Here is a 22229-nt window from a genome sequence, read left to right as displayed (position 1 = left end):
TGGGCATGTGGGTTTGCAGATGTGTTAGGATCCCTCCATCCCCATTTTTTTATTGTATTTTTGCTAAAGAAAATATTTCTAAATCTCAACTTATAAGACCCATAAGGGGTACAATTGTCCATGTGACTTCTTTATAGGAAAAATAAGTGTGTCGCTCAGAAAAGTCCAGTGACTTGCCTTAGTGAGCAAGGGCAGAATGAGCCTTCTGGGCACAGTTTCCCTTTAGTCTGAGCTTGGTAAAGTGTGATGTCACCTTGGTAGCAGGGATGGTGTCCTCTACTCCCTTAAAAGCCCTGATTCATGTCCCAGATCCGCCTGAGAGGGGGTCTCTGCTGACTCCCACCTAGGCTGGAGCAGGTTAGTCAGCTTTAAAGTGCAGCCTCCAGCTCCACCCCTCTAAGAGCCTCCCCCCAGTAGCCTTTCTCAGGCTCCCTCTCATTCCAGGCATTTGAGGTTGTCCCTTCCTGAGTCCCAGTACACTGGTTGGGCACGTAGCAGGAGCCTTGTTGGGTGCTGGTGGAACCAAGGAGGAAAGGTGGTTTGCTGTTCTTGTGCACCCGTGTGTACGTGTACACACACAGACACACACACACCCCAGGCGGGCCTGCAAGAGGGGTGTCTGTAAACCTCTGGGAAACCCCTTTGGCAGTCTACTGAAGCCTATGGACCCCTTCCCAGAGTAGTTTTTAGTATATTTTATTGAAATATCAGACACGTTTAGAAGTATACAAATCGAAAGGGCCGATGAGTGAATTTTCACAAAGCGAACACAACTTGTAAACTCAAGAAATCATCCATGACCAGGGTGCCCCGGGAGGCTCCCCTTTCAGTCTCCGCCTCCCCAGAGAAGGCTGAACCCTTACAATACTTTCAATTGCAAGGATAAGAAGAGTTTTTAAGAGTATTTGGTGGGGCAAGGGTCTATGCGTGTGGGTGTCGGTCATGCGTGTGTGGCGTTGAGGGGACCTACCGGGGCGGCGGGACTTACAAGGTTCTCAGTGAAGACTGCAGAGGATTTAGGTCTGGGTAGGAATTTGCCGGGGCTTGCGTGCGAGTCAGGGTTTGGGGGGGGTCGTCTATGGGATTCGGGCGAAAGTAGTGGGGCGCCGTGGGAGTGTGGGGCGGGCCGTGGTGGGTTCTGTGAGCACAAAACAAGGGGTGGCGCGTGAGTGGGCGGGACCTCCGCCCGGGCTCTGGCACGCCCGGCCACACGTGGGCTTCGCCCTCGGAGCGAGCGGGTGGGGCCTCTCGGTGGGGACGCCGGCGGGGTCTCAGGGGCGGGGCCTCGGCGGGCTCGGAGGGGCGGGGCCGCCGGGCGCGCGCACGCCGCCGGCGCGCCCCCTCCCGGCCGCCATGTTGGCTGGTGTGTGGGTGTCAAACGGAGCCAGACGCGGCGGCAGCGGTGGCTCCGCGGGTTCCGGTGGTTCCCGCCTCTCCAGCGCTGCCACAGCTCCAGCCGCGTATTCGCAGCGGCCGGGAAGAGCGGAGGTGAGTGGGACCTGAGGGACTCGTGAGCTGGAGCGGGACCACAGGGTACGGGCCCTCCCCCGCCCAGGGCGCGGACGCCCCCAGAGCGCAGGCTCTCCTCAAGCTAGCAAGACCCCTTCGAAGCATGCACCGCTGCCGCCGCCCCGGCTTCTTGACACCACTTCGGGCGGGACCGTCTTTCTAAGTAGGCCCGCACCACAGGCTGGAGCGTGGACCCCTCCTCATCTGGATCCCTCTTTCCGCTGCAGCCCCCCCCCTCCCCTCCACCCCGGTTCCCTATCTGGAAGCTCTTCCTTTTATATTCTTGGGAGTCCAGGGCTTCCTTCCCTTCTCTTCAGATCTGGGAGCTCCCTTGGGTTTGGAACAACCCCGCCCCTCTCCCCAGAGCACATTCCTCTCCTCTCTGGGGCCAGGCAAGTCCCTTCCTCCGGAGCCCAGCCAGGTCTCCCTCCCGCCCCCAGGCAGAGCACAGCCCGGCCTCCCTCTAGGAATCGGGGGAGGGTCCCCTTCTCTGTCCAGGATCCCGGCTCATATCCTTCTCTTGCAGGCTGGAGCGGGGGGGCCCCCTTTCCTTCCCGGAGGACTAGGTTCCCCCACCCCAGCCCCCACTCGCACAGCACAGAGGGGACGGGGGCGGCAGAGCCAAGCTCCAGCTGCCTTTTGTTCCGCGTGGGATGGCAGAGACCTGGCCTCGGCGGTCTTACTCGGCTAATCAGGGTGGGTGAATGGTGGTGCGTGGGGGCCAGCCATCTCTTTTCCCTTGGGGCGGCTCCCTGGGAGCAGGAGTCCAGTGCGTTGGGAGAGGCAGGCCTTTCCTAGAGGAGTCCATGCCAACAGGTTTTTGTTTGCGACCTGAAGTTGGCCCAGTGGCTTTGCAGGGGGGGAGCTTAAGCTCCCTAGATACCCCAGCGGAGCCTGTGAAAGTTCATTCCGTGACCCGTGACTGAGTCCGGCAGGTCCCTTCACTGTGTGCTGCCTTGGGGACGCATTTGAAATCTGTGTTTTAAAAGAAGAGAGGGCTTAAAAACCCTCACTGGGTTTCTGATAGAAGAAACTGAGGCCCAGATATACAGTGATTTGCCCAAGGGCACACAGCGATGCTGTGTCAGTGCCAGAGCTCGAAGCTAGCTCCTCATGACAATTAAGAAAATTTTAGAGATGTTTAGACTCCCCCCCCCCCCCCCCCCCCCGCATCCCACCGCCTGCCTTTTATTTTTAACATTCACACAAGAAAATGTGCAGGAAAAGACAGAGAGGTATGAATGCTTTCTTTCCACTTGCAGAAAATACCCTGTGAAAGAAGAGATTGGAAGAGGGGATTGAAATGTTTGAAAAAGGTGAATTTTAATTATCTACACCCCTCCATTATATAATGTAATGAAGATTTGGCATCTTGTAGTTCTAGAGATGGAATGATAGGTACTGACAGAATCGTATACTGAATCCTGCACAGTAGTGATTGAGTTTGCACTGATAATTAAGTTTTCATCTGTATTTAAATAAACATCAAAACGAACTACAATTTGTTTCTGAATGGTACTTGTACAGTTGCTTGTGTTTGGGACAAATGATTGTGTTGGTGAAATACAACTAGATGTCAGCTTTTACTTGTCAGCATTTTTACTTTGACATTGTCAAAGTTTGTTTCCTTATTTTAAAAGTGGGCTGGTTATCTTTATCAGTCTGCCTGGTCATTGGCTATTAAAAAGTTTGGTAAGCTGGGCAAATTGATGTACACCTGCTACTGGGGAGGCTGAGGTAGTAAGGATCACAAGTTTGAGGCCAGCCTCAGCAATTTAGCAAGACCTTGTCTCAAAATAAAAAAATTAAGAAGGGGTGGGGATGTAGCTAGTGGTAGAGAGTGCCTCTGGGTTTAATCCCCAGAACAACAACAACAACTACAATCTATGAAGAGTTTGGTAAAGTATAAATTATTCTAAGGCATGATTCAGGCTGCCTGCATCCTACAAGTCCCTGGATCCAGAGCAAGTCCTATGGGATGTACCTGTCTCTCCTGAGGCTTTTTGCCTCCCTGAACCCTGAGCTGGAGGGATGAGTAGCTCTGTGGGCACTCTCTTCCACCAAGCATTTGAGGTGTGAGGAAATGTGAAACTTTTATGTGATAATACCTAGCATGGTTAGCAGTCTTGAAAAGTGACCCATCCTTTAGAAAGTGTAGAAATATGGTTGCCTCTTATGTAACTTTCTTTCATAACGAGACATGGATTTCCCAAGAATGAAGATTCCTGCAAAAGTAGTTGAAAAGTTGTTGGGACACTGATTTATTTTGATGTTTTGGCTTTTCTGAAGTTAAAGGGTCTTTTGTTTTTTTTTTGAAAATATATTAGGAGGACTTGTAACTTTCAGTTCTTTGTGGACTAAAGTGCTAAGAGAGTGAATTCCATGAAGAACCATGGAATTGTCATTGTCATGCTTTTGGGATGCGCCAGAAATGTTTCTAAGTGTTTTGGCAGTTGTTCTCACTCCTTCCCAGAGCCTTTCTCTCATGTTGATGGGGTATGAATAATTATTTAGTGCCATCAATACCTGGTGATCCTGAGCCTTGGGGAAGTCAAAGAGCGTGGATTTAGCGGTTTGAGATTGGAGAGGATGTGAGGAATTGTAGTTCTACTCCCATTTGTCTGTTGAACTTTTAACTCATACGTTCAGTTCAAACAAACCTCTCTGTCAAGCCTTTGCCAGTGAACTCCACTGGTGTTTGGGTCTCTCTCCTCTGCTCTCCTAGACTCCTCACCCCACATAGTGTTGGAGCACTTTGCACCTTTGTGTCTGAGGCATTTGTGATACTGTGACATCTTTGAAGCCAGTGGTTGCCCTTTCTTTCCTTACTTCTCTAGGGTCTGGATCAGCCTGTGACATATGGCAAGTGCTTAGTAAAAGTCTGTTACAAGTAGTCCTTGGGGCAGGGAAACACATTTTTATTAATCCCTTCTGCAGGCTCCACTGTTGTTTTGCTTTTGCATAAACCACTACAGTTGGTCCAGCAGTCATGTATCAGTCACACATTCCCCTTCTACAGATGAGTTAACTGAGACCCAGTGGGCTTAAGTCATGTGCCCTAGATCACATGGCCAGTGACAGGACTGGCATTCGAACAGGTGTGTTGGACTCAAGAATATTATTATACCTGTGCCCTCAATTGAGAAACCCAGTCTCAGGGAAGAAGAGATGTACTGCAAGTAATGCAGGATGTTATAATTGAAATTCTCACATTTTGTTTTTGTCAGATGCATTCGTGAAATGACCATGTCCATCTGTTGTGTTTTTAAAAATTGACAAGCTTTTTGATAGTCTGTGGAGTTTTCTTTCTTTCTCTCTCTCTCTCTCTCTCTTTTTTTCCTTTTTCTTTTTTTGGTACTGAGGATAAAACCCAGGGTGCTGTACTGCTGAGCTATATCTCTAGCCCTTTTTATTTTTATTTTTTGAGACAGTAGTTGCTGAGACTGGCCTCAAACTTGTGATCCTTCTGCCTCACTCCTGAGTTGTGGAGATTGCAGACATTTATGTGCCACTGTGCCCAGCAGAATTTTATTTCTTAAATAGCTTGTTCCATGGTGTCTAAAAGAGAAATTTAGAAAAACAAATACTTTGACATGAGTGTATGTGAAAGTAAGTGTGTATTGAATATTGCTTTCATCTATGGATGTGTTTGCTCATACTTATTTCCAGATAAGTGATTAAGTCTTCTTGCGTTGTAAAAGTCTTCAAAGCTGTTTCAGCAGCCTTTAAAAGAAAGCAACAGCAAAACAAACAAAAAAACTACCTATGATTTCACATCAGCATTTAGCATAGATATTACCATCCATCTGTGAGTGGCAAAACTGAGACTCAGAAAGATTAAGTAATGTAGGAAGATCTGCTGGGCATAATCAAGGATTCAAATGAGGTCTGTATGATTCCCAGACCTGGGTCCCTTCTATTCTAGTAGTTCCTGTAGAAACTGCCATAGAATAATGACTGTTCATTTATATTATAGGGTAAATCTGTGATCTGGAAATCACCATCATATTTTCTCAGAAGATTGGGAATTGTGAATGAGATTTCTGGCTTTCTCCTAACGTTAGGATATATGAAAGCACTGCAGTTTGAATGTCAGTAATTTAATGGGCCACTTTATCAGACAGACTCTAGATTAGAATTTGATTGGGGGGGGGAGCCTCCTTTTTTGAACCAGATTTGCAGCATTGTTACAATGTTCTCTATATGCATTGGATTCTTTGGGTGACTCATCCCCAGTGCTTCCAGGTACTGGAGCCTGCTTTGTTGCTGGGCGCAAAGGCCTTTAGCTGTTTCCATTTCCTGTTGGTCCTGGTCTAGGCAGTGTGTATAGCAGCACTTTTAAGCCTATTCTAGACACAGAACAGGTAACTTAATTCTATTCAAAGCAGTGTAAGGAATTGGGCACACAGAGGGCTGAAATATAAGGGACTCCTATCTCCTGTTCATGTAGCCCAGTTGATCAATAGAACAGGGAAAAATAGGCTCATCCTGGGGAATGGCTGGCCATCTAGGGCTAATGCATGGTGTAGATTTAAAGTCATTTATAATTAATCGCTTCTAAGTGCAAGACTGCATCTTTCCTCTTGCTCCCACTGCTTTTTGGTATTGTCATTGTCACAACGTGGCAGTTTTGTATCTGAGAGCACCAAATGGCACCCATAGTTTGTCTACAAAGGCCAATTTGGGAGATGGCTTTGAAATCAGATATGGGTACTAGGGGGCCTCTTGGCTAGGTGACTTGTGGCACTTCGATCATTGAGCTTTGGTTTCCTCATCTATAAAGTGAGGCTGGCAATGACCACTTCATGGAATAGACATGCTATGTTTCTCAGACTGTAGTGTGCATCAGAATCACCCAAAGGCTGGCTGGGTCAACACATTGCTGGGCTCTACTGCAGTGTTTCCATATAGTATGTGATGCCTTGGAGTGTGTGTTTTTAACTAGTTTCCAAGTGCTTCTGATCCTTGGAAAGGATCAGACTTGGGAACTCTGGCCTGAGGACTGACGAAGCAGGCACGTTAGGTGTCTAGCACCAACTAGTAGTGCAGAGGAAATGCAAAATGACACTTTTCTACTTCTGAAATGCTTCTAAATATTCACTCTGAAGATGGTGGTGTGACTTGGAAAGGAAATTTGGGTTCTCAGAGAGATGTTTTCACTTTGTTATTTCTTGATTGTAACTTGGGACTGTGGTCACAGGCATTATTAAGCATTATGTACATTAGTTGGAACGTTTTCCTTAAAGAAGGGAATGTCGGTGGCCTACCAAAAGGCAGTTAGCCTTTCTGTTGGAAAAGCAGGTTCATCAAACCTACACATCTGGCAAGATGTTCGCTATTGAGGCTTTTTAGAAATGCAGCTTGGAGAGAGGTTGGGGAAAATGGTGGTGGTGATGCTTCTGAGCAGAATCTCATGGGGCCATTAGTGATGGGCTATTGGTGTTTAATGGAAAGTCACTCCTCCTAACAATTCAGATTGATTTCATATTTTTTGATGTTTAGAGTTTGGGAAAAAATATACCTTTTGCCTAGTAGTAGTTAGCTTATCCTTCAAAAACAAACATTGGGGGTGGTATGCGTGTGAGCTCTGTTGGTTTTTTAATGTCTTCTGTGTGCTAGGCCCTAGTTATGCCTTTTATGCACAGTATCTGATTTAATTATCCCTGCCTGTCCTGTAAAGCCTATCAAGTTTCTCTTTTTGCATTTGTGGCCCGAGGCCACACAGCCTTTGAGTGCTCCAGTTAGTATCAGTGCCCTACCTGTGTCAGACTCAGAACCACATCATTTCCACTCCTTCACTCTGTATTGTGCTCCCATTATCTCACTTCACCCTCATAGCAGCCTTCATAAGTAGGAATTTCACAGGTGAGCCTGCTGAGATTTCGAGGGGGTGAGTTTGGCCATGTGCACCTACCCAAGTGACTCACAGGACCTGAATTCAGTCCTATACCTGTCTCATTTTGGAGCTTTATGAAGTCATTTCTATGACAATAGCTCACCTCCCTGTCTAGGATCACAGAAGTAAATTCAGAGATGCTCAGCAGCCTGGATGTGTGCAACAGGGACCTGGGGGTAATCCAGCTGGGTTGACTGGGAGGAACTCTGTGTGGGCTGGTAAGGGTTTTGTGTTTGCAAAGCTGTGTTAAAATAATTGTCTAAATTGCTGTTTGAGGGAAGGGGACTTTTCTTTTTTCTTGGTAAGCCTGAAGCTCTGTACACTGGTTCTGTAAACATTACACATGGGTACCAAAGGACTAAAATAATGCTTTGGTAATGCTGTTGTTAAAAAGGTGATCAAATTCATGCAGAAGAACTTGGTGTGCTTAAAAAGTTCCATGTAAATAAAAATATAAAGAATCCCCTTCCTTGGTAGGTAGTTACCACGTGTGTTCTAGCCAGTGGGTAGTTTTCTCAGCAGTGTCCTAAGGAGGCTGTGGTGTGGGCACTTTTCCAAGATTTGAAAACTGCCTGCAGCTCTTGATCCAAGGATGGTAAATAGCTTTATGTTGGTGCCTGTCCTGCACTTGTGAGAGGCTCTGGAGATTTGGATTAGTTTGTTTTGTAAACTCTTTAGGACTCTGAAGTGAATAAATCAGTGTGAGCAGAATGTTGCTGTTAAATGATAGCCCCATCCCCCACTCCAGCAGTCATAGCAGTAAAGGAATGCTGACAAGCTAAATGCGATTCACATTTTTTTCTTGAAAGCAGGTCCTCCCTGTGTGCCTGTTTGATACCAGAGCTGTCCTGGGATATAGTGACTCTACTTTGGATCAAAAATTTGGGAAACCATGTCAGAGAAAGAATTTTTATACTACTTTACAAGAGGTAGCCAGGAGACGTAGAAGTATAGGCATTTCAAAGACAGTTTTGTGACAATAGGGCAGGATATCTGAGGTCAGTGTAATACATGGCCTTTGGAGTCAAATTGCTGGGTGTAAATGAAGAACCATGTTTCTGGCCACTAGGAGCTTAGTCTAATTGAGAAGACAAAATTAACATTTGTGAGACAGAAACTAGCAATGTGTTGAGCTGTGAGTTTGATTCTTTGTCAGGAGGCCAAGAAAGGAGAAAAAATCTGGAAGAGTAAGGGAGAAGGTAGGATTTAAGTTGAGTCTTGAAGGACAAGGAAAGGGAAAGAGTCAGATAGGAAGGCATTTCAGATCCAGGAACAGCAGGAGGCAAAGCTTGAGGTGAGCCTGCGCATGGTGCAGGTGGTGGTGTGTTTCTCTATCCATCCACCTGCATGTGTGCAAGCTCCTGAAGCAGCTCTGCCTGGTAGTATGCCTTCTGAGTGCAGTGAAGACTGACTGAGATGGCCACCAGCTCTGATGAGGCAGCAGCCTTGGGGGTTTTGTTTTGTTGGCAGTAGATAGTTTGGTAGTTCTTGAGTGTGTGCCACCTCTAGTGTTTGAGGAAGGGTCCTCTGGCAGGCCCAGTGGAGTGGAATACTTCCTGAGTGAGAGTCTGGCTATATTCAGATTCCAAGATAGGGTGTGCAGGGAGGCCAGAATCCAGCTTTGTTTGGGGAGAGGTGAGGGCCTCAGTGCAGGCTGGGAAATTTGGATTTGACACATTGGGAGCCTGTAGATCTTATCTCTGATTTCACCTGCAAACCACATGGCCTGGAAAGCTTTTTAAAAATGCCCCATGGAGCCCCACCCCAGACCAATCAAGGTGGAGCCAGTAATTTTTAGAAGTGCCCCAGACAAATCTAATGGTCTGTGTGGGTTGAGAAGCAGATCTGTGTGCTCAGGGGAGCCTCTGGGAATGTCAGAGATTGGAATGTGGGAGTAAATGGAGCCAGAGAGGAGGAAGCTTTTGCAGTAATGAGTTGTGGGTGCTGGGGCTCTGAGTTGTCTTGGAGTAACTGTGATGGGTCCAGAAAGGAGGAGGGAAGGCCACCAAGGAGGTGGGATCTGGCTAGAGCCAGACTTTGAGCCAACTTTGAGGGATTGAACCCAGGGGAGCTTAACCACTGAGCCATATCCCTAGCCCTTTTCATTTTTTAAAAATTTACTTGTAGATGGACATAATACCTTTATTTTGTTTATTTCCGCAGTGCCTCACACATGCTAGGCAAACGCTCTACTACTGAGCTGCAACCCCAGCCCTCATTTTTTTTATTTTGAGACAGGTTCTTACTAAATTGCTTAGGGCCTCCTTAAACTACTGAGACTGGCCTTGAACTTGCAGTCAAATCCCAGACTTTGAGCCAACTCTGAGCCAGCTTTGGAGGAGGGGGTTAGTTTAGTGGTGTGTAAAGAAGGCGAGAGAGAGAGAGAGAGAGAGAGAGAGAGAGAGAGAGAGAGAGCGAGCAGGAGGAGAGATTGTGAGCCACCTGTTTGGTAATCCTTTCTACCTGAGCCCTAGGCATGGAGCAGGCAGAGCAGGTTCTTATCTGTTCCTTCAAGCTTGCCAGCCAGGTTCCTTCCCACACCCTGAATTATAATGACCGTAGCAAGCAATGCTTGTAAAATTAAAAAACTGTGTTTCTTTAAGGTAATTTTATTAAAGATGGTTGTATTATAGAGTTCTTTTTTTTTTTTTAAGAGAGAGAATTTTAACATTATTTTTTAGTTTTTGGCAGACACAACATCTTTGTTTGTATGTGGTGCTGAGGATCGAACCCGGGCCGCACGCATAGCCAGGCGAGCGCGCTACCTCTTGAGCCACATCCCCAGCCCTATTATAGAGTTCTTAATTCAGATAGATTCACTTTACTAGATAAAGGTTGGAAGTGAGGTTCTACCTGGTACATTTAATACATGTAATAAGGTCATGCATGGGATTTTTGGGGAAAAAAATCATTCATAGTCCAATTCAGGTTATTCACTATTTTATGCTTATTGAGCACATATATATTATGTGTACCAGGTTGGGATATGTGAATGAATAAGATGTAAATACTGCCTTCAGATAGCTTTGGGTCTGTAAGAGGGTGTCTCCTGATGTAGGACAGGTAACATTATCCCTAGCTTGTAGAGAAGTTTAGGAACTGGTATCTGACACTAAGGATGGAGTCTGGGAATCAGAGAAGGCTTCAGGGGAAATGATCTGGAAGTTGAATCTTGAAGGAAAGCTATGCGCAGTGGTGCATGCCTGTAATCCCAGGGACTGTGAGGCTGAGGCAGGAGCATTGTAAATTCGAGGCCAGTTTCAGCAATTTAACAAGGCCCTAAGCAATTTAGTAAGAACCTGTCTCAAAATTAAAAAAATGAAAAGGGCTGGGGATATTGCTCAGTGGTTAAGCTCCCCTGGGTTCAATCCCTCATACATCCCTGCCCTCCCCCCGCAAAAAAAGAAATCTTGAAGGAAAAGTGGAGGAGAAATTTGAAATGAGAATAGAGGAACCCAGGTCATTGGTGTTGTGTGGTGCAGAGACCTGGAGGCCTGCTATCCAGCCTGGGCTGATTTAGGAGGAGAAAGGGCTGGACATGTGACAGAGGCCCAGGTGTGGGCTGACCAGGCTGTTCAGGCAGGACTGGTGAGAGCTGGGTGAGATTTGACTTGTGGGCCATGTTTTCACACGGTCATTTTGTGGTGAACGGGCAGAGTTGCAGGTCCTCCACCCGACTCCTAAGCAGAGCAGCTCTGCTCTGATGAAAGTGGGGAACTCAAAAGAGCTTTGGAAAGTGTTTCTGTATGGTTTGAAAACAGCCAAAGTGGCCTCCTTGCTGAGGGTACTGGGGAGCCAGGATGAGCAGAGTGCCCTTTGGGTGGCTGGGAGGGAGGTGCTGAGGCTTCTTTCAGAAGACCTGAACAGTGCTTGTGCAGTGAGAAGGGTGGAGTTGAGAGAAGTTCCTGTCCCACCCTCTCCTCGGGGCCAGTTTCTCTGGGCCAGGTGACGCCTCTGTGATTTGCTGGTGCTTCAGTGAACCAGACCCTTGGGACTAAAACTCCTGTGGTTAAACAGCTCTGTTTTCCAGAACTCCCTGGAGAATTTTGTGACTAAGGTAAAGATAAGGGAAAGCATGTCAGAGAGCCACTGTTCCTGCTTGTGCTGAGGAGATGGTCCCAGCCCTTAACTTTCCTCTGTCTGGATTGGAAAAAAAGGTGTCTTTTGGTGAATCTAGACCACAGAGGTGTCTTGTTTGCCTGTATGTACTGTATCTCTTTTTAAACATTAACCCTGGGTGCTATATTCATTTCCTATGGCTACTGTAACATGCTTTTGTATAGGGTAGAGGAAGCTAAGATCATGCTGTCATCAATGGCTGTATTCCTTCTGGAGGTTCTAGGGGAGAATCTATCTCCTTGCCTTTTCCAGCTTCTAGGCCTTCTGTATTTCTTGGTTTATGCCCCTTTTGTCCTCACAGCTCATTTTTACTGTCCTGTCTTTCTCATGGCATCACTCTGATTCTTCTGTCTCCCAGTTCCACTTTGAAATTCTCTCGGGATTACATTGGGTCCACTGGGTTATCCAGGATACTTTCCCTATTTTCAAGTCAGCTGATTAGAAATTTGTAATTCTGTCTGCTACCTTAGTTCCTCCTTTGCCTTGTAACCTAAAATATCCTCAGCTTCCAGGATTAGGATGTGGACATCTTTGAGAGGTCATCATTTGCCTACTGTACTTGCCAACATGAAAATCAGGAGATCTCGCATAGCTATCCACACTTGCGGTTTCATAGACAAATCAGAACCCTTGGCAGCTGGGGGCTGCACTGTTGCCTGGTAACAGTGGGTTGGAGCCAGTGTTGGCGCCATTTCTAGATGGGTCTATATGTGTGCTAGTTCTCTGTGGGCCCCAACTCTCCTCCTGGTGCCCACTCATTTCCTTTAGTTTTCTGGTCTTCACTCTGGGGATAAAGGAACTTATAGAGTTCAGTTGTGGTAGGGTCCCATGTTCAGGACAATTGAGTTCTCCACCTTCCTGTTTTGTGCCCTCCTTCTCTTCCCCAGTATCTCATCCCTACTGATGCCCCTTCTTCTGCCTCTGCCTGGCAATACCATCTCCTCTCTTGACCAAGGGCTTTATGCTCCACAGCATTTCTGATGCTATTTTAGGTAGTATTGTTTGTGCCATGACTCCTGGTCTCCTGGTTCTCTCCTTTTTTGGCATCCAACTCTAGTACATTCTGGTACCTTCTGCTCTGTCTTGCATTGGAGTTTGTAACAAGCAAGTCTTTTTTTTTTTTTTTTTTAATTTTTTATTGTTGGCTGTTCAAAACATTACATAGTTCTTGATATATCATATTTCACAATTTGATTCAAGTGGGTTATGAGCTCCCATTTTTACCCCATATACAGATTGCAGAATCACATCAGTTACACATCCATTGATTTACATAACAAGCAAGTCTTTAAATTAACTTTAGAGCCAAATCCATCAAAAGAATGACATAACAAGCATGTAGTTAAACATCTCTCTGCATGCACTCTCCTGGACACTGGGAATGCAACAGAAAACAAGGTAGAGACTCCCTGTCTGGCTCCTCTGCAAGTCTGGTCCTACTAGAGGGATAGGGAGAACCAAGTGAAATGGCAAGTACATTGTCTACTTCCTGTTGCATCTAGGAGTCTCTGCTTCTTTCAGTCCTGAGTCTGGAGGTAAACTCTGTTTGCACTGGGTTAAAGATATTTTGTTGAAAGATCCAATGTCCTTTCTAGACATTGCCTGGACCCAGCTGATAGTTGAATTTTCAGCAGGCATCTCAGAGGCCTGGGTATCAGGTTAGTTTGCAGTGTGAAGTTCCAAGCCAAACTCTCAGAACTGCTGTTTGGTGGTATGAACTAGGGTTCTGGTTATAAGGAACCCTTTGTATGATCTCCTGTGGAGGGATCTGCATCGAGTGAGCCAAACTCTTTGGCTTTTCACTTTTCTTGTCTGGCCAGCTTCAACAGTTTAGGGTTTCTTGCCCCAATTCTCATCACTCCCCCCTTAAAAAAAAATCCACATTCATTAGTTATTCCCCAGTTCAGTCTTCCCCGACCCCTGGTAACTAATCTACTTTTTATCTCTATGGGTTTGTCTAATCTGGACATTCATATACATGGAATCTCATTGTAGCCTTTTAGTTTCCTCTTTTAAAATAATTTATTTATTTATTTAAAAATTTTTAGTTATGGGCTGGGGATGTGGCTCAAGCGGTAGCACGCTCGCCTGGCGTGCGCAGGGCGCTGAGTTCGATCCTTAGCACCACATAAAAATAAAATAAAGATGTTGTATCCACCGAAAACTAAAAAATAAATATAAAAAAATTGTAGAGCTTTTAAAAAAATTTTTAGTTATACACGGATAAATTTTTAGTTATCTTTATTTTGTGTATTTATTTTTATGTGGTGCTGAGGATCAAACCCAGTGCCTCACATGTGTCAGGCAAGTGCTCTGCCACTGAGCCACAACCCCAGCCCCTAATATTTTGTTTTAGTTGTGGTTAGACACAATACCTTTATTTTTATTTATTTTTATGTGGTGCTGAGGATCAAACCCAGAGCCTTGCACCTGCTAGGAGAGCGTTCTCCCACTGAGCCACAACCCCAGCCCTTGGTTACCTTTTACCACGTAATCATCATTTTATTTCTATTTATGGACCACAGTTTTTTTTTAATCCATCTGTTGGTGGTCATTTGGGTTGTTTTTACCTGTGGCTATTGTGAATAGTTGCTATTTTAACTTAACTATTCATTGCTTATTTTGAAATTGGTGATGGGGTGTGGATCATAAAGAAAATGTAATGTGTGAAAGGGCAGGAGAGCAGTTTTCCATTTATTTAAGCAATCACATTTACAAAGAACTAGTTTAGTGTATGTGACAGAAAAGTCCACTCCTGGATATGTAACATCAGTATCTAAGAGACTCAGGCTTTTTTTTTTTTTAAGGTACTAGGAATTGAACCCAGAAATGCTTAACCACTGAGCTAAGTCCCCAGCCCTTTTTATTTTTTATTGTGAGACAGGAGCTCATTTAGTTGCTGAGGCTGGTTTTGAACTTGTAATCCTCCTGCTGCAGCCACCTGAGCTGCTGGGATTACAGGCATGTGCCTGGTTCAGAGGCCTCTTCTGTCTTTTTGTTGTTTAATTTGGTGACCATTAGGCCTGCTTGTCTGATGCACAAGTCCTACCCTTCTTGGTGACTTGAGCAGCCATAGCTGCAGGTGTGAGGGTGGACAGTGGCCCTCATGGGCAGTGGTGTAGAGGAAATGCTTGTCAGTCTCTGGGACTTTGCCTTCCTCCTGAGTTATGGGAATAGATTTGTGTTTTCAGAAGAGCCATTGATAGAAGAGCTTGTTTTCCTGGATATGGAGTCAGTGCTGTTAGTCATCTAACAGGCACTGCAGTAAAATAGTCATTGTCTGCCTGAAGTTTTGAGTTTTCATTACATACCGGAGTCCAGGAGGGATTGTTACCGTCATGGAACAGAACTGGGTTTGGTGTTTTCTATTCAGGGCATTGATTTCAGGAGAGTTAGTGGGCAGCTGTTAATAGTAGCTGGATGCTGACAGGTGGATACCCTTCTCAAGGCTGGTTTTGTGGAACCATCTATATTTTGAGAGACATGGTAAAAGTGGCCCATGCCACAACTTTGGTAGTTATAGTTATGGAACTGGGGTGGGGCATACTCTGCTATACCATGCTGTATGTTCTCTTTTTGGAGGGCCTGAGGGAGCATTCATCTATGGTCCCAGACAAGGGAAATCTCTTGAATCTGGTTTATCCGTTGTAGACAAAGTGAATCCTTTTCACTTTAAATACCAGGAACCTCAACTCCGAACCAGTCATTTATTTATTCCAGCTGTAGTGTGACCTGCAGTTTGGCTTTCTGGCCCAACTTTTGTCTTTTCCCCACTTCCCTGTTGCTTGGGTTCTTCATTTACTCTTGCTTATGTTCTCTGAATTTCTTTAAGCCAGTGATTGCCAACTATGGTTGTATTTTAATCAGCATGACCTGGGGAGTTTTTTTTTTTTTTTTAAGCATCAATGACTAATGCTTGGTCCCTACCTCCTCCTGTTTTGATCATTCTAGAATGGGGGCTGAGTATAAGTATGCTTCCAAAGTTCTCAAAGTTCACTCATCTGGCCTTGTTTTGAACTGTTCCTTTTAGGTTATTTTGAAAAGGGTGGAGTCTGGGAGAATAGCCAAATCAAAGGATAGTAGTCTGAGCCTCAGAGATGCTGAATAAAGAGGATTATATAATTTCCAGTGGTGTCCTGCCTATGGCACTGCAGGACAATGCTGAGATACTCTTCTCCTTGTCTATAACTGCTGGAGGCTCAGCTCACAGCATATTGGGTAGGAGCAATTCTTGAGATTCAGCTCCAAAGCCTTTGGGCCTGTCTTCCAGTGGTATGGCTTTTTAAACAAGATCTTTTGGGCCATTCAGGACCCACTTCCCTTGCTTGGAGCCTAATTTATGCTTTATATCATTTAGTATAGGTTGTAATTATAAAGAAGACCTTTTAAAGAGAACATTTAAAACACGGTCTTTGCATCTAATCTAATTCCTCCTATGCTTTAAAAAAGGAAGAAAAAAATCCTGTTATCCCTCTTTTAAAGAAAAATAAGAAATTATGAAATAATGTGTTTTTTCTTTGTTCATTTAAAAGAATGTATTTTATCAGTATTAAAAAAAGGCAGGTAGCACAACAAATTACTATGTAACCTGATTGCAAAGTATTGAGTAGGTGTTCTTTAAACAAACTAAGTCCCTAATTCCTCTCTCCTCCAATCTCCATTTTCATTTAGTTCTTTTGCCTTTGAAGAAACATCTTGCTAACTTTATTTCTTCCCCACCATCTTATAATCACTAGTTTCTAAAGACTAGTTAAAGTCAGCTGTACTAAAATAGATGATATGCAGTATAGTATTTCTAGGCAGATTTCATTTTTTTTTGTGCAAAATGCCCTGAGATTGTTAAGGATATCTGTTTTAATGGTGGAGAGGCAGGGAGGAGCTTTAGCTTCCCTCCTTATCATAAGGGTCACTACTGTCATGCCATAACAAAAGACAGGCTTACAAGAGAAAAACAACTCCTTTCTATAATCAGTGTTTTAAGTGACAAGGGAGCCTTCATAATGACCGGGGGGAAATGGGGAAAATGTCTATTTCATGCATAGGTTCTGTGAAGCAGAAACAGCTATGAGAAATGTGATTGGACAAAAAGGGTAGATCCCAATAGTAATAGATTGAGCTGGGAAACCTGACAAGATTCAGATTATTCTTGTCCTCTCAGTTGTAGTATTCTTTCCTTCACGTTTGGGATGAGACCTTTGGAATAAGGGTGTTGTGATCTATTACTGGACAAAATAGGTCAGAGAATTTCTCTCCCCCCATCTACCACAAGGAATTGAATGTAAGGGCACTCTATCCCTGAGCTGCATCCTCAAGTACCCCTGCTTTTTAAAATTTTTTAATTTTTTTTAAATTTTGATTCTGCTAAGTTGCGCAGGCTGGCCTAGAACTTGTGGTTCTCTGTTTCAGCCTTCTGAGTTGCTGGGATTACAGGTGTGTGCCATTATTTCTGGCCAGATAATTCTTTATGGCCAGCATCTTATAATCACTAGACAGAGGGATGTGTTCACTGGGGAGGAGGCTAATCTTTCTAGTTTTTATGGTTGGCTTTGGGGAAAAAGGCTCTCTAGTTTCTGCAACCTGACTTGGGGAAGAGGAATCCTGATTTCCATAACTCATTCTGGGGGAAAAAGAGGGATGACAGGAAGATAGGAAAAGGTCAGAGAGATTTTGGTTCTGAGGCTTTCCATTGTCTTTTGGTTCAAAGTACCCAGCATGCCAAAGTGCTATATTTTGGGGTATCATTCTTTGAGCCCAGTGATGGTCACCAGAAAATTTAGAAGTACATGTAAGTAGAAAGGACTAAACTACAACTTGATCTTATCACTGTAATTACTATTGCTATTTTGGTTTATTTCCTTTACATTATTGGTGTTTGTTTTTTACTACCCCGAGGTCTTGTGATCTGTTTAACTGTCATGGCAAGGCTCAGAGTTTCCCTTGAATGGCCATGCTGGGAGAGGTCTGTCATCTTTTGTGATTTGTGTTCTTTCCAAGGAAGCTATTGCTCCCCACCTCCCATGCTCCAGGTGCTGGGGGATCTGCATTCTTCTTCAGGAGGCCTGGGGGAAGCTGTCTAGTAGGGGTGAGGCTTTGCTGGACTGAGAGAGTTTGATAAGTACCTGCATGCAGGTGGGGGAGGGTGGAGGAATAAACACTGACCTGGGTGGGTGTTGGTACTGTGCAGAGACAGGGAGTGTGGAGGAAGAGCCTGTCTGGTGGAGAAGATGATTTCAGGGCTGGACAGTGGAACCAAAAAAGTGCCAGCACTGTCTGCACTTTGAAGGCTTTCAGAATGGGGCAGACCAACTCCTTGGTCAAAGTCATTTAATGTTCTCTGGGCCTCAGTTTACCCATATTTGATATAAAAGAATGAATAGTCCTTCCCACATCCTTCTCAATACCAACAGGCTGTGGTCTATGTCTCTGAAGACCTTCCATTCCTAGATAAGGGCAGCATTCCAGCTGACAGCTATCTGGTTTCTGGCAATATATTTTCACTTTGTTAAGGTTGGATTGGATTGATGATGAGATGTTGATGATGGATCAGCATGTTCTTTCCACACAGTTTATTGTCTCACTGTTCAGGAGCCTGCAGAAGAGAAAACAGGCTAGTTTCTCAGAAAATGTGTTTGCTTGGGGCTCAACAGATAAGTCTGAGGCAACCCAGAGAGCAGGAGCAGAACCTTAGTCAACCAGGTCACATCAGAGAGACCTGTGATATGCTCTCATCTAGAAATTTTCTTTTGGGGCCCTTGGCATTGACACTGTATGTGGGTAGTTGAACAGATTGAGAGTCCCTGCAAGCAGGTCTTCCATATTGGAAAGGGTAGGTGCACTGCCCAAAGGGGTCAGGCCTACCTTGCCAATGAGTCACAGAGCCAATCCCATTAGAAGATATGAATCTTTCCAAAAGGCTGTGGCCACCAGGAGGGTGGCAGCAAGCTCTTCTGTGTGCTTTGTGTTTAGCACAAGTGTGCATTTATTTATATGCCACATTACATGACCAACTGGTGGAGATTTAAGAATTTTTTTTTTTTACAAGGCTGGGGGTATAGCTCAGTGGTAGAGTATTTGCTAAAGCATGTGAGTCACTGGATTCTGACCCCAGCACCATGGAAGGAAAGGGAAGGGGCATTCTACCACTGAGCTACATCTCCAGCCCTTTTTATTTTTTATTTTGAGTTGAGGGGTCTCATTGAGTTGCTAAGATTGGTTTTAAATTTCTGATTTTTTCTGAGATTGTAGACGTGTACCACCATGCTTGACCTTTTTTTTTTATTATTAAATTAGAAGAAAATCAGTTTAAAACTTGGAAAGGAGTGGGAAAAATGTTGTCTATCTTAAAAGAAAAACAATCTGTAACACACTGGCTAGTGAATCAAGCTCTTAGAAATTTGAGATTTTAAAAACTGCCCTTTTTGTGAGGCCCATGGAAATACAATTTGGAATTGGTTGGTCTGAGGTTTTCTCCTTCTGGTGGATGATGTGGAAATACAGTTTTGCTGTTGTTTTTGTTGAATGTGAAAAGTAGTTACTGGCTGATCTGGTATCTTGGAGCCTTGGGTCATTTCAGAGAGAAAGTTCCAGAAAATCTCATTCCAAGGGCCAACCAAAGCCTTTTATCTTTACAGCTTTTGTTTTTCCTCTTCTGCACTTTTCTTATTACCTGATTTAATGAAGGCCAGGTTTGCAAGGCTCTGGGGGAAAAACTGAGTCAGAGGGGTGGGAAAATCATGGAATGGTGACCCCTCATCCCTGCATACCCAGGGGAAAGGCCCAAGTCCTCTGTCATAGGCATTCAGGGCTTATTCTGATTTGATCTCTCTTCCCTTTCAGCTTTACCTCTTGCTGCCTTTTTCTTTTCACTTTTTCCCCAGCCAAGCCATGTCCTGAGCCACCTATTTTGTTTGGAATGTGCTTTGCCCATGGCTCACCTACATTGTTGGGCTCCTCAAATGCTCCACACAAATGCTGGCCAGCTGCTGTCCCATGTCCTTGTTATCATCTGTTTCACTTGCTGTGTGTGGTGTCACTTGAGCTCTTCAGATATAGGCTGTGTCTCATGAATCTGCATCCTCCAGCATCATGCCCAGAGCCTGGCAGGACTGGTGCTGGGGAAGGGACTGCTGCATGAGTGGCTTCTTGGAGGGCTTTATTGCCTGGCTTGACCTTGCCACCTTATGGTGGAGGCACAGACTTGCTCAGGGCCACACTGGGTGGCCCATGGGAGAGGAAAAGCTCATATCAGAGTGGATGGTAGGTTGGATGTGGATGTTGATAGTGGGGGAAGTCACTGAGATGGGAAACATGGAGGGGAGTCCTAGAAAGAAAGGGACAGCTGCAGGAAAACCTGGGGTCTTTCTCTTCTGGTTGACAGTGGTTGGTTTCTTGGCTGTCACACAGGTGAATACAGAAGGATACAGGTGGGCTTTGGCTGGTGTTCACTCGTGGGCTGCTGTTGGCCAAAAAGGCTTTCGTGATTTTGGAATAGATATAAATATAAATATTTATATTTATGTATTTATATATAAATATGTATATTTATAATATATAAATATAAATATATAATATATATACATATATATAAATAAATATATATATATATACTGTAAGGATTGATTTTTTTTTTAAAGATGAAAAGCTCATTTGAATAGGCAAGATATTAGGCTTGGTACGCATATCCATAACCTCAGCTCCTTGGGTGGCTGAGACAGGAGGATGGAAAGTTCAAGACCAGTCTGGACAACTTAATGAGACCCTGTTTCAAAAAAACAGGGGAGTGGGCTGGGGCTGTAGCTCAGTGGCAGAGCACTTGCCTCTCATGTGTGAGGCACTGGGTTCTCTTCCTAGCACCACATAAAAATAAACAAATGAAGGCATCCTGTCCATTTACAACTACAAAAAAATTTTTTAAAAAAGAGGAGGGGGGGGAGGCCAGGGTTGTGGCTCAGAGGGCAGAGTGCTTGCCTAGCATGCATGAGGCCCTGAGTTCGATCCCCGGCACCACATAAAAATACACAAATAAAATAAATGTATTAAAAAAAAAAAAGAGGAGGGGAGTGCTGGGGTTGTGGCTAAGTGGTAGAGCACTTGCCTAGCGCGTGCGAGGCCCTGGGTTTGATCCTCAGCACCACATAAAAATAAATAAATAAAACAAAGGTTTTGTGTCCAACTAAAAAATACATATAAAAAAAAAAAAGAGGCGAGGGAAGGATCTGGGGAGGTAGCTCAGTGGTAGAGCACCCCTGGGTTCAATCTCTAATAAATCAAAAAATTAAGTAAAATGAAAGGATCTTAAAATTTACATTGGAAAATATTGCCCTTCACCTTTATGTGTGTGTGTGTGTACACACACACACACACATATATTTTGGTTATAGGTGAACACAATACCTTTATTTTAATGTGGTGCTGAGGATCGCACCCAGTGCCTCACGCATGCTAGGCAAGTGCTCTACCACTGAGTCATAACCCAGCCCCCCCTTGCCCTTCACTCTTGATCTTGTCTGCTCTGTCTCCCTTTCTTCTTAATAATCATCTTTGCAGTTTGAATATCCTTCCAGTGTTTCTTTGCTAATACAAATGCAAACATAAGATAGCTTTTATTTAATAAATAAAATACAGGCTCACCTATATATAGTGCATACACTTCTATGTTTTTTTTAAATATTTTCTCTGTATACTACAGATTTTCTCATCAGAATATGAAGGATCATTGTCATTCTCTTCAATATAATATCATGAAGTTGTTTCTTTTTGAAATTTTTAAAAAGTTAATATAAATAAATAAAGGTGTCCGGGTCATTTTCAGCATGCTGTTTCATGACATACCTGCAGTGCATTGTCTTCCCATGTACAGTCATTTCTCATGTGTACAGGTGTTCCACAGGGACATTAAAGAGTCAGAGGGAAGACAGTTTGTCATTTTGGCAGATTTTCCCCTCCATAGTGCTCCATGTTGCCCTCTTACCAGCAATGTAGATGACTGTCTCCCCACAGTCTTGCTAACAGCAGGTGTACTCAAATGTTTGGATTCCTGCTAATCTGACAGGTAAATAGTATCTCAATATAATTTTAATTTGCATTTTCTTAAGTGTGAACTGATCATGCTGTCATGTGTTTAAGGACCATTTATATTTTTTTGTGAACAGCTCTGTTCCCATTTTTCTCTTGGGTTCTCTTTATAATTTTGGAAGGTTGGTTCATTGTATTATGAGTTGTAAATATTTTTTCGGGCTTGAGCCAAAATTCTTTTTGTAATACCTTCCTCCCCATCTCCTTGGGTTTAAATCAGACCATGGCTTTGGGACAGAGCCTAGTTGGTTCCTATTGGGACAGAACCACAGTCTTGGCTTCCTTCCAGAAATTTATGTTAATCAGCTACAGGCTCATTTTGAATATGAACATATGATAGTATAGGCATGCTTGAGTCAGGTCTGGCTGGATTTCATAACCCTGAGAGAAAGAATATCAGTTTCTAGTTGTGGGACATGGTGGTGCATGACTAATTCCAGCCACTGTGGAGGCTGAGGCAGGAGGATCACAAATTCAGGATCACAAGTTTGAGGCCAGCCTCAGCAATTTAGTGAGACCCTGTCACAAAATCAAAAAAATAAAAAAAAAACTGGGGCTGTTACTCAGTTGTAGGGCACTCCTGTGTTTAATCTCCAATATGTGAAACAAGCAAACTAACTAGTGGCCTGGC

The 22229-nt window shown here is 44.3% G+C and overlaps 1 protein-coding gene across 3 annotated transcripts in view; it reads left to right on the top strand.

The window, feature by feature from the left end:
* Window positions 1–1343: 1343 nt before the first annotated feature.
* Epn2 (epsin 2) overlaps window positions 1344–22229 on the top strand; it is an 87961-nt gene continuing 67075 nt past the window's right edge. For 2 of the 3 annotated variants that reach the window (XM_027922309.2, XM_071602969.1), the window contains exons 1-2: window positions 1344–1488; window positions 2772–2825. The gene's annotated coding sequence lies outside the window, so the exon portion shown is untranslated. The remainder of the gene's footprint in view (window positions 1489–2771; window positions 2826–22229) is intronic. The other variant, XM_027922308.2, reaches the window with a different exon arrangement.

Source organism: Marmota flaviventris, chromosome 17 (genome assembly GCF_047511675.1).
Source record: "Marmota flaviventris isolate mMarFla1 chromosome 17, mMarFla1.hap1, whole genome shotgun sequence".
Classification (NCBI taxonomy): Eukaryota; Metazoa; Chordata; class Mammalia; order Rodentia; family Sciuridae; genus Marmota; species Marmota flaviventris.
The sequence above is the reverse complement of the archived record's forward strand: the minus strand, read 5'-3'. Positions and strand labels throughout refer to the sequence as shown.